The sequence below is a fragment of the Etheostoma spectabile genome, chromosome 20 (assembly GCF_008692095.1).
Source record: "Etheostoma spectabile isolate EspeVRDwgs_2016 chromosome 20, UIUC_Espe_1.0, whole genome shotgun sequence".
Taxonomy (NCBI): Eukaryota; Metazoa; Chordata; class Actinopteri; order Perciformes; family Percidae; genus Etheostoma; species Etheostoma spectabile.
Genome location: NC_045752.1, coordinates 3,228,925 through 3,239,484, shown reverse-complemented (window position 1 = coordinate 3,239,484; position 10,560 = coordinate 3,228,925). Strand labels below are relative to the sequence as shown.

The 10,560-nt window shown below is 40.9% G+C and overlaps 1 protein-coding gene and 1 long non-coding RNA gene across 3 annotated transcripts in view; one reads left to right on the top strand and one right to left on the bottom strand.

Moving 5' to 3' along the window:
* The window catches only part of palm1b (paralemmin 1b), a 29,304-nt gene that overhangs the window by 3,898 nt on the left and 14,846 nt on the right, over window positions 1-10,560 (top strand). The gene's annotated exons all lie outside the window — the stretch shown is intronic.
* The window catches only part of LOC116670262 (uncharacterized), a 19,730-nt gene continuing 17,330 nt past the window's right edge, over window positions 8,161-10,560 (bottom strand). The window contains exons 2-3 of the long non-coding RNA XR_004326985.1: window positions 10,078-10,290; window positions 8,161-9,236 (exon numbers count right to left, since the gene is read on the bottom strand). This is a non-coding gene — a long non-coding RNA (uncharacterized LOC116670262). The remainder of the gene's footprint in view (window positions 9,237-10,077; window positions 10,291-10,560) is intronic.

Genomic DNA, 10,560 nt, shown 5'->3' with positions numbered 1-10,560 from the left:
TAGTTAGTTAGTTAGTTAGTTAGTTAGTTAGGTGATAGTACCAACATCAACACGTTGTGTTAAAAGCTTGTTTCCAAGCTATCACAAAAAAGAAGCAGTTAATACATTTGATGAAAATGCCAAAAAGTAACTCCTACATTATAAGTGACAGCAAAAAATCTCATGTTCTTTATTTCTGACGTAGCACTACCAACTGCTAATGCATGAATGCAATTTGCTAGTATTTCAGTGGTTGGTTCAACATCATTGCCAGAGGACAGCAGGCCTCTCATGGGTTCACATCCTGCCGTGAGCGAGTAGCCCCAGAGTGAGAGATATTGCTCATTATCCTCAATGACCTTGCTGTCATTAAGAAACCATTTCTGCAGTGGTTATAAAATCAGCATGGTATTCAAGAAAAATGAATGTCATGCATTACAGAAGACCGCGTGGTTACTGTTTTGTGTTAAAAGATGGTATTGTAGGGAAAGAGAGGAAGTGGAAGTGAAAGTTTGCTCTGCAAGCATACACATGAGGGGTAACATCTGGGCAGATAGTAGACATGGGAGCTATTATTTGATGACGCGCTGCAACCCACCTGGCCCTTTCTGTCGCTATGGGTTTTTCTTCTCTTTCTATTAATCTCTGCCTCCTCTTTTCCTCCTGGATAGTCACTTTAAAAAAAAAAAAAATTCTGACTATCTATCTCAAACCCCCCTCCTTGCTGCTTTGTCATGCCAGATAAGGTGAAAGAGGATTTGTTTTTTCCACTCTCTACCCAGCGGATCGTCTGTCTTCTGATAAACTGTCATTTTTAGCCACAAAGTAAGTTTAATCTCAGATGTAAATGTGCTCAGTGGTGTGTGTGTGTGTGTGTGTGTGTGTGTGTGTGCGTGCGTGCGTGTGTGTGTGTGTGTGTGTGTGTGTGTGTGTGTGTGCGCGTTAAGCACTCCTCCCAAAACGCTCACACCCACATGCTCATATGACGATCACCAGTGTTGTTCCAAAGATGATATCAAAAGCACTATTGATAGCACACCAGGGAGAATGCTCTCTCTTCTGCACTGTAGATATAACTTAAACTAACACCACATACACACACGCATGCACACACACACACACACACACACACACACACACACACACACACACACACAACAAACCACCACACACACAACCCCATCTGGTTTAAGGACAAGGTGGAGACGGAATAGTTTTTTTTATCCCAGAAGAGATTGGACAGGGTGATATTGGACAAACATACTTAGCATAAACAATTCCTGAGCCTCTTGAGGGCCCTAAGTGGGGATTGGGACCATGCCATAAGGGAAGGCACCTATTTGGCCTAATGGTTCCTGTGTTAACGTTGAAAGGCTGCTCCAATAATGCAAGTCCATAGGCTTCCTATAGGCGGATGTGTAGAGTTTACTGATTGACCTGATGGCACACCAGGACACAGGAGACGGTCCACTATAGAAATGGTCTGTAAACGTAAAAGCTGTTCTGTCAGCAGGTCCTGTTAATGCTCATGTTTGTACATTTTTCCCGCAAAAAGATGCAGACTAAAGGAAAAGTCAAAAATCCATTTATGCATTCCACTTCTTGAAATATGTTTAAGCCCTAGAGCAGCAAGGATTAGTCGACTACCCGATTAGTCGATCAAAACTAAAATAATATTTGCCTCTCAAATATTAAGATGTCCATGTTTTATGGACATTAGTCACTATTTTCTGACATATCGAATCATCTAGAAAATAATCTGCAGGTTAATCTGTAATGAAAGTAATTGTTAGTTGCAGCCCTAATAATGAAAGACACAAATAGGCATTTTGTAGCGTTTTTGTGCAACGTATTTATGATCTACCAACATTCCTAATTAGCTATATCTGTGGGTCAGGACATTAGGATTTCCCCCAAGACTCTTTATTGCCTGCATTCATTTTAACATCATGTGAGAGCATTCCTACGAGGGGAACACTGTCACATTGTCTGCCTCTGTTGTAGTGATCCCTGTTCATTCTGCCTCTGTGCCGCCTCAGTGCCATTTCTCTACCTGTCCACCAGATGCCCTCAGACTCTTCCACCTGTCCCCTTGACCTGACTCCCACATCCAGCCACCCCCTCTTGCCCTGCAGTAACCCCTTTCCCGCCATTTCCATCATCTGACTTACCCCACCCACCTGATCCCCATTTCCCTAATTAGTCTTGCGGCATATATACCAGCCAATTTCCACCTGCACTTTGTCAGGTTGTCTCTTTTTGCATTTGTCAGCCTGTCCTTTTGCCTGTCTGAGCCACGCACTGGTGATTCTCCACCTAACCCCTTGTGAGAAGTGTGCCTGTTTTGATTCTCTTCCTGGTTTGGTCAAGTTGTAGTTCTGGGTGCCTCTGTTCTGAAGTGAACTGTTGCTCATTTTGTGTGAGGCAACAACCAATGATTTTATCAATTAGTCTTGCAATTAATTCATTGGTTAATTGATTTGTCATTTAGTCTATTAAATGTCTGAAAACAAGTGGACAAATCCCCATCCACCATCATTTTAAACAGCCTACGCCGTGGCTTAGTCACTGACAGTCTAAAACCCTAAAAAGATTTTGATGCTGTTGTCATATCCTATCATATATTACAAGAGCATCAACTTCTTGACTAATCAATAACAATTGGTTCTGCTCTAAATAGCAGTAAGGCTAGTGAATGCATCCCTATCGTTTTTTGTTTTTTTAATGTGGTCATAGACCTTCTGTTCTGTTTGTTCTCTTCTAGCAGCTTTGTGATGTTGCTATACGCAACCAAATCTTTCACCATGCAGGTTATCTGTCAATTTATATTGACGCCTGCGCTTGTGTCCAGAAGCTCACAAACGTCTGGATCTGTTGTCTTTGGCGAGACTTTGCTCATTCCCTACTAAAAATACACAGCTTGTAAATCAGAACAGATTGTTTACCAGGTGGGAAGCTAAAGGGCCTTTATATCACTCTCCGCCATCTTGGCTGTCGCTCCAACCTTATGCCCACATTTGTATTTTCTGATTAGTAAACCAAACTCCAGGCTTGGAAACAACCCAACACAGACCCATATGTGACATCAAAGATGCTAGATGTCTTTCTACAGTCTACAAGCTGGATCTGTGTTCTGACCTCCATGCAGTGGCTGAAATCAAAACACAGCAATCAAAAAAGTGTCAAAATGGCTGGAGACTTAACGTGCATTCCCTGGATTTATAAAAAATGATCAAGCAAACCCAATGACTGAACAGATGTTTAGTGTAAAGGTTTATTGTTGTGGAAGTAAGGAAGGCCGAGTGTGGTCAACTGAAGAAATGCGGGGGATGATGGAGAATCCAGGGAGAAGAAACCCAGGGTGGGGACATCGTCTGAGCTTGGGACTGACAAGAATCAGAACAAGAAATAGGTTTCTGCAAGGCATGTAAGAACTGGGACAGACACTTTTAGTCAGGTTAGGAACTCAAGGCAGAAGGGTATCTAATGGTTGAACAGCGTCTGAAACCCCCTACCCCCCACACCGTTCAGATTTGGGGGCCTGCATCTAGTAATTTTTGTAGTCTTGCATTGCCAGACCTTACTCCACAGCGCTGCCGAGGAGGGTCTGGTTAGTCCACACAGGAAACCTGGATGGTCCTCATAAATCCTCATAAATCCACTTTTGTGTGCACATATGACAGAAACATTATGAATTCTCACAAGGAAAGATTTTTCAAAACTGTGTACCATGATCCACATATTTAAAAATGTCCTCTTGTGATGGCAGGCTTTTCATGGCACCTTGAAGTGTGGCTGGAACAGCTATAGATAAAATTTTCTTTAGATGTACTGAGATGACACGTTGTACCAACTAGCTAGTTTTAGTTTAACCCATCCTTTGAAGTGCTCTGCAGGCTATGAAATAATACAAAACAATATTGCTGTTATACAGTATGTGGTACAAAGGCAACCACATTTCCAGCTATGAAACTGCAATTTAAAAAATGCTTCCCTATTGCTTCTTGCACAAAGGCCCTGGCCATTGGTTGTCAAAAGCGGGCATGGTTGTTTGCTTGTCAGAAAGTTACACAGATCGGGTGATGCAGACTATCCCTTGCTGAAAGCAAAACTGGATCTGTTTACCATTTTTAAACTGTTCACTCAACACTGAAGAAACATACTGTGTGTTTGCCTTCATGGGTCTTTGCACCAATTTTACACATTCAAATCCTTTCAGTAGTCATGGACAGTACTACACAACCTGTGAAAACGTAACATAACTGGGGCCATGGAATCTGAAACACATGGTCATTAACCGGACAGGGTGTCTTGCTATTTACACTATGTACTGTAGATGTTTTATGGGTATTGTAGGATCCGAGTAGCGTGACCAATGCTGAGAACTACAGTAAATCTAAAGATAGCCTCCGCTTCTTAATTCTGTCTTTTACGAAACCCCCCCACATTTTTTAATCACAGAATAACTTTTTTTATATTTAAAGCTCCTCTTTGTTAACTTGCATTAACGTATTCATTTCTTAGAAAATCTTTGAGAGAAAAACTTAATTTCATCATTTCTCTCTGAACTATTCATCCCACCGCACGTGCCTCAGTCTGCATGCGGCTTCTCATTTGTCTTATCACACATGATGTCACTCTCCTCTATACCGACAGAGCTGCAATTTATGATTCATGGCGGACCTTTGGTGGTGAAAGGAGATTTCCCCTCTGACCCCTGGAATACTAACATGTGACCTCAGCGGACGTCCTCGAGTTTTTATTGGCACTGCGCTGTTTATGTTTGGCAGTATGTGTATTATTCCTCAGAGAGAAGGATGCAGCGCTGCATGTGTGGTGGTGGAGAAGTCATGGTGTGGGTGTCGGCCCGGGACAGTTGTGTGTGTTGGGGGGGGGGGGGGGAGTCCCTGTGCTCTTTCGGCTGAAGGAAGGAAACTGTGGAAGTGGGGAGTAGAGAGAAGGAGAAAGAAGTGCCACTCCAACTCTGTGAGAGGGATCGGAGATTAGTTTCCTTTTCCAGACTCTCTGTTTTCTGATGCAGGGCCGGGGTCATTAAGCTCAAGAGTCATTTTCACAGTCATCATTCTTTTGAGGAGAATACATTGTTGTCCCTGGCAGTGGTATTCTGTGTGTATTGGACGTGTGTGTGTGTGTGTGTGTGTGTGTGTGTGTGTGTGTGTGTGTGTGTGTGTGTGTGTGTGTGTGTGTGTGTGTGTCACACTTTTTCATTCAGGAATAGCCAGGTATTACCATCTTGTTGACATCTGAGATCTTGCCAGATTTTAAGTAATATGAAGTAATTAGTGCTTCTACTTGACCTATAATTTCTTTCCTTTTTTCCTTGCTTCTCAATTCCATCTGATATTTACACAGGAGTTATTTGTGTGAGTGTGCTTGTGTGTGAAATCTTTAGAGGCCATTTTATGCTGGGACGTTTCATAATGGCTGCGTAATATCAGTTAAAAGGTTCTTGCTGCTATGAATGATCATCTAACTTTCCTTTCACAAGGCAAGAAGGGATTTGTAGAAATAGGTCATTAGAATCTGCATGAGGGAGGGTCACGTCTTTTTATTCTTTGTGGAGGGGAGGGTCACTCAATGTTTTTTAGTCTAGAAAGGGAACAGCAAAATTTCAAAGTGGGTTTGTTGGTGCATATTTTTCCATGTAGCTCTCAGCCCCCAATCACTAGCAGATAGGTCTGACCCAACAAAAATCGCCCCATGAAAGCAACACGAGTTTTGGAGTCCCGGTCAGCAAGCAATCCGCAATCCGTTGCAGAGCATTTATAACTTTGAAAAACCACAGGTTCCAGTCAACCTTTTCATGGATATGCGCGATTTGTTGTTATTTAAACAAATGATCGGGGAAATAAACGCCTCTTGTCTGCGAGTCTCCTGAGAGAGCTCCAGCCATCTCACAGCTGTCACATCAGACTGTGGAGCTTCTGAACTCCAACACTGTCTGACCAAATTCTCAATTAGCCATCAATTCTTCGTAAAACGGCCCATATTTGAGCTCTACATAGTGGATTTCTCGCTTAAAAATTGTCTCAGAAGTGAAAAAGTGTCTCCTTTAGTAATGAAATAGCAGACATTTTGACAAAGACACATGGAGTGGTAGCATGCAAGCTCCCAAATTGACGCTTGTGAAATGGAGTTTTGGATAATTCAATTCAGTTCACCTTCAGCAGCTTTACTTATATGCTAAAAAATACAATGACTGAGGAAACCTAGGATAAGGCCATAGCAACCAGCCATGTGTTGAGTTTGTTACCCAGTGTGCTTTGTTGAATGGTCTCAATGATTTATTGTTTCATTTCATGTGAATACTAGTTCACTAGAGGAGTAACTTATTATTTGAAATGATGCAGTAATACAGGAAGTGTGCATTTGGTTTATGTATGCTTATTGTGTTTCCTCAACAAAGTTAGTGAGTAAATCTACCGGAACCAGAACAGAAGGCATAAATAAATTGTTAGGGAGGGTCGTTCCTTTTTTCCCATTCATTTTGGAGGGTCATAGAAAAATATGTTGCTGGCGAAGGGAGGGGAGAGTCTATTTTGACTAAAGATTCCAAAGCGTCTCTGATAGCCCCTTAAATAAATAACAAACAGTCCCCAACTGGAACCATTAGAGGCTGTTTTTAAATTATTTGTTGTAATTTGGAACGTTACTGTATATGAATAGTGTCAAATGAGTGAATGAGTGATAATGAATGAATGAATGATTTCTCTCAGCGTCTTTCATTTTCTTTCAGGCTACTTGTCTCCTCTGCTTGTTTGGCTTGATAACATACCTGTTGCTCTGACTGTAATTAGTGCCTCCCTATTCTCTGACTGGTTAACGAGAAGGTTCCTAATTGGCCAACAAGCTTTCAAATGTACTTTATGTAGAGTATGTGGTGCAGGGACATTTCAGAGTTCTTCATCTGTGTTTAGTTTAAAGGATTATTAGGCCGGGGATATTCTATCGACCAATCCCATAAAAAGAATAATACTTTCTCAGCCTCAGGCTCTCAGCCCTAAAGCCATTCAATTAAAAACATCAAACATGTCATGAATATACTTTTTTCATTTCTTTTTTAACGCTAAATAATTTTATCAAACATCTGGGCACTGTAGTTTTTTTGCAAATGTTACTGAAACAGGAGTAGTGTGGATCTGATGAGGACTATTTTCAGTGGATTTGGATTTGATGCGCTAGTGTGTAAGAGATTGTCTAAAAATAAACTACAGGTCCCAGGTTCAGCGTAATAAGCAAACATGTCATTCACTGTCATTGGCAGAGAAATGGAAGAAAGTTAAATCGGGCTTGGTAGTAGGATTACTTTAATGTCAGTTCTTTCGTGAGATTTGTTGACACTAAGAAAAATATAGAATATGTATTTTTCATTCTATTTTGACCCATGTGGTTGCCACGTTGTAGGCGTTAGTTCAAGTCAGACATTGTGCATTGAAGTGTTTACTACCTTATGAAGCACAGATGCTTTACCAACAAGCTTTATGTGTGATCGTGGGAGGCAGGATCAGAATCAGTCCAATTCCCCGTTGCCATGGTGTTTGTTTACGATGATCCTAGATTAGTGGTGATGAGACCTGGTGTAATCTGTCACTCTCCCTGTGACGGGGCGCATGGCTGCCGTCACCGTAGCTCTCCGCTACCTATTTTAGCCCTCAAAGACAGACCTGGTATAATGCCAGTTTATATATTTATTTAGTGAGTTCATACTTTTATGTTAATGATCACAATAGTATTCACACCTGTTAACCTAGCCATTCCTCATTGTTAATGTGAATTGTGTGGTGTGTAAATGTCTCCCCTGCTTTGTAGAATTGGTATGATCCAATTTTAGGGGAGGGCTTCAGGCCTATTTAGTCTGGCAGTTGAATTTGTTCTTGAGGAGAGCATGAGGAAAACTGAGGGTGTAGGACCTAAATCTGTCGGATACTCTCAGAACTGACTTGCCTAGGTCATTAGGAAACAGTGTATGTTTTTTGGTATTGTAATCTTTATGACTTTCAAGTCAATCACTTTTATTTTGTGAAAGTATTTTTATTTTTATTTGATTTTGATTTTTGTTAATGTTTTTTGTTGCCTAAAGGCCTTAGTTGGGAATATAAATAAAAAATCCCATCTTTTTCCAACCACATCTCCAACTCATCCTGAGTGTTTTTCATTTGCTCGACTACTGGCTGCATCTACCCACAACACCCCCCCTAAAGATAGACACATAGATGGATGGCCACAGTTGCTGACAGAGTCACACAGTGTGACTCGTCTAACTGTACGGCTCAGTACAGCGTGTGCTTGCTGACCTTTTTACTCCCAGACTGTGTAGCGTAAATAATGAATACAAAGACTCTTAGCCGAGTTTTCGAAACAAATCAGTGCAACTGGCTGTGGTAAACTTGGTTCCTTTACAAAAACAACTTTTCCAAAGGGATGTTTCTGATACAGCAAGGGCAATCCTTTTGTAAAATGAAAAGTGATAATATGATGCTATAATGAACCAAAACCAGCATTGTTTGGGTTTAGTGCGTCCTGTAAATTCAGAGGAAAGAAAACAAAACTTGTCACCTTAAAATGAAGTGTTTTTAAACTCAGGTTTGGCTTTAGACCACCATGATATCACTAAACACAGATGCTGAGCCGGATTATAGTTCATTTAGCTCCATGCTCGTTAAAGCAATCACTTTTAGGCCATTTCATTGTTGATGGAGAGTGTGTAAAGAGACTCCTGGTGCCAGAGGACCATGATGCTATTAGAAGAGGATGTTGGTGCTTTTTGCAAGCAGTTAATGTGTTCCTGGAAATGCTACAGCAGTAGTGCACTCAACAGGGAATAGAGCTGGTCATTAGTCCGTTTCCCTGACTTCTTCTGTCATGCACCTGTCTTGACATATTGACAAAAAACATCCCTAGTTTTAGTCTGTTTGTATGGAAGTCTGCCGGCTAGGACCACTTCTTCTTCTGAGCCTTGTGTGACTGATAATGTTGATCTAATATATTTATCGGTCTGAATATGTTTTTGCTGGCCTGTCTGTGAGCGATCGCCGGCCTCCCTGGAAGGATGTCTTGCTTTCTCAGCCATAAATGTAATTACTCTTCTAACCACACTGCAAAGATGCCTGCATTTGTGTCTGCTTTCCTTTCTCCTTGTTGGTCCATAATTCATGAGAGAGGCAGCTGGACATCGACCCACAATGTTCCAACAAGATGGACATTTTTTTTCTCTCTGATATATCTCAAGCTGTTGCCTAGAGGTTAGAAAGACAGGGCTAGCATTACAATTTAGGTTTGAATGTAGGGACAAGCTTGGAAAATGTGAGCACTTAAATCTCAATCTGTTGTTAACTTTGGCTCCAGAGTTAACAACAGATTGACTCCAAACTACATTTTCCACTGTCACTGAGGGTTGATTGTTTTAAGTGCATGGAACCTCCACAGCACCAAAACCAGATGTTCTTCAAAGTAAAGTATTAAAAAAAGTATTGTTTTATATTGATCCCCAAAACTCAGGTTTTGTATCAGCCAAACACTACGCAGCTCATAAATGGCTCTGGAACAAGTGTTTAACATTGTCTATAAGTGTTAACACTATAAGACATACAATCTACAGTTTCAACTTGCATATTCAAATTATGTCGATATAACTTTAAATATTTTGGCCAATTACACTGACAAAATACAGTAGTAGCTGGATAATTAAAAATATGTCAGTTTGACTTAAATATGTCAATAAATATTTTGTGTATAATAAACCAAAAAAATGAATCTATGCTGTGTATCTCCTGTTAATAGTACATAGAATTCGGTTTTTAAAAAAAGACAAACGATGTGGTTAATGTGCTGTTGAAGCCATGTGACACTTATTTTGTGTCAGGTGTAGATAACTCTCATGTTACTATATTGAGATGTTTTGTGTGCAAGCTGTTGCCAATAACAAGTTGAGTAGCGTGAGCCAATTGGGATTTACGCTGTAAGCTGATATATTTGGCAAGAAGAAGTGTTCTGCAGTTTCACAGCTGATGTATCCAACATAGGTTATTACAAAAACATTACAGTAATTGAAAAGCATGCCACTCCTCCTGTCAGTACCTCCGGTCTCCATGCAGTTTGTGCCTTTCATAGCTTCAGTATGCTGTGGGTGTGTTCTGCCTCGTCTCTGCTGATGCTCATATGTGACCTTTCCCAGGTCAGGATGGTCAGCCGGTGCTTCCAGGCCTCCTTTATACCGCTGATGAACTGATCCAGATGTGTTCCCACGATGCTTAGTCAGCTAACTGCCCTGCTTCCACTGTAACCTGAGGGCTGGGAAGGGAAGGAGACAACATAAACAGTACCTGAATGAAGGTCTTAACAACATAATGTAGTTTTTGATTTTGGAGCTGTATTTTAATATTTATTAATGAATTTTATAATGATGGCTTCATCAGTCCCCAGATGTGTTTTAGTGTTCTTCCTATTTGTGCTGGATCAGGAAAGCAAAATAATGTAGACAGTACTGTGTGTGTGTGAGTGTTTGTGTCTGTGTGTGTGTGTGTGTGTCTGTGTGTGTGTGTGTGTGTGTGTTTGTGTGTT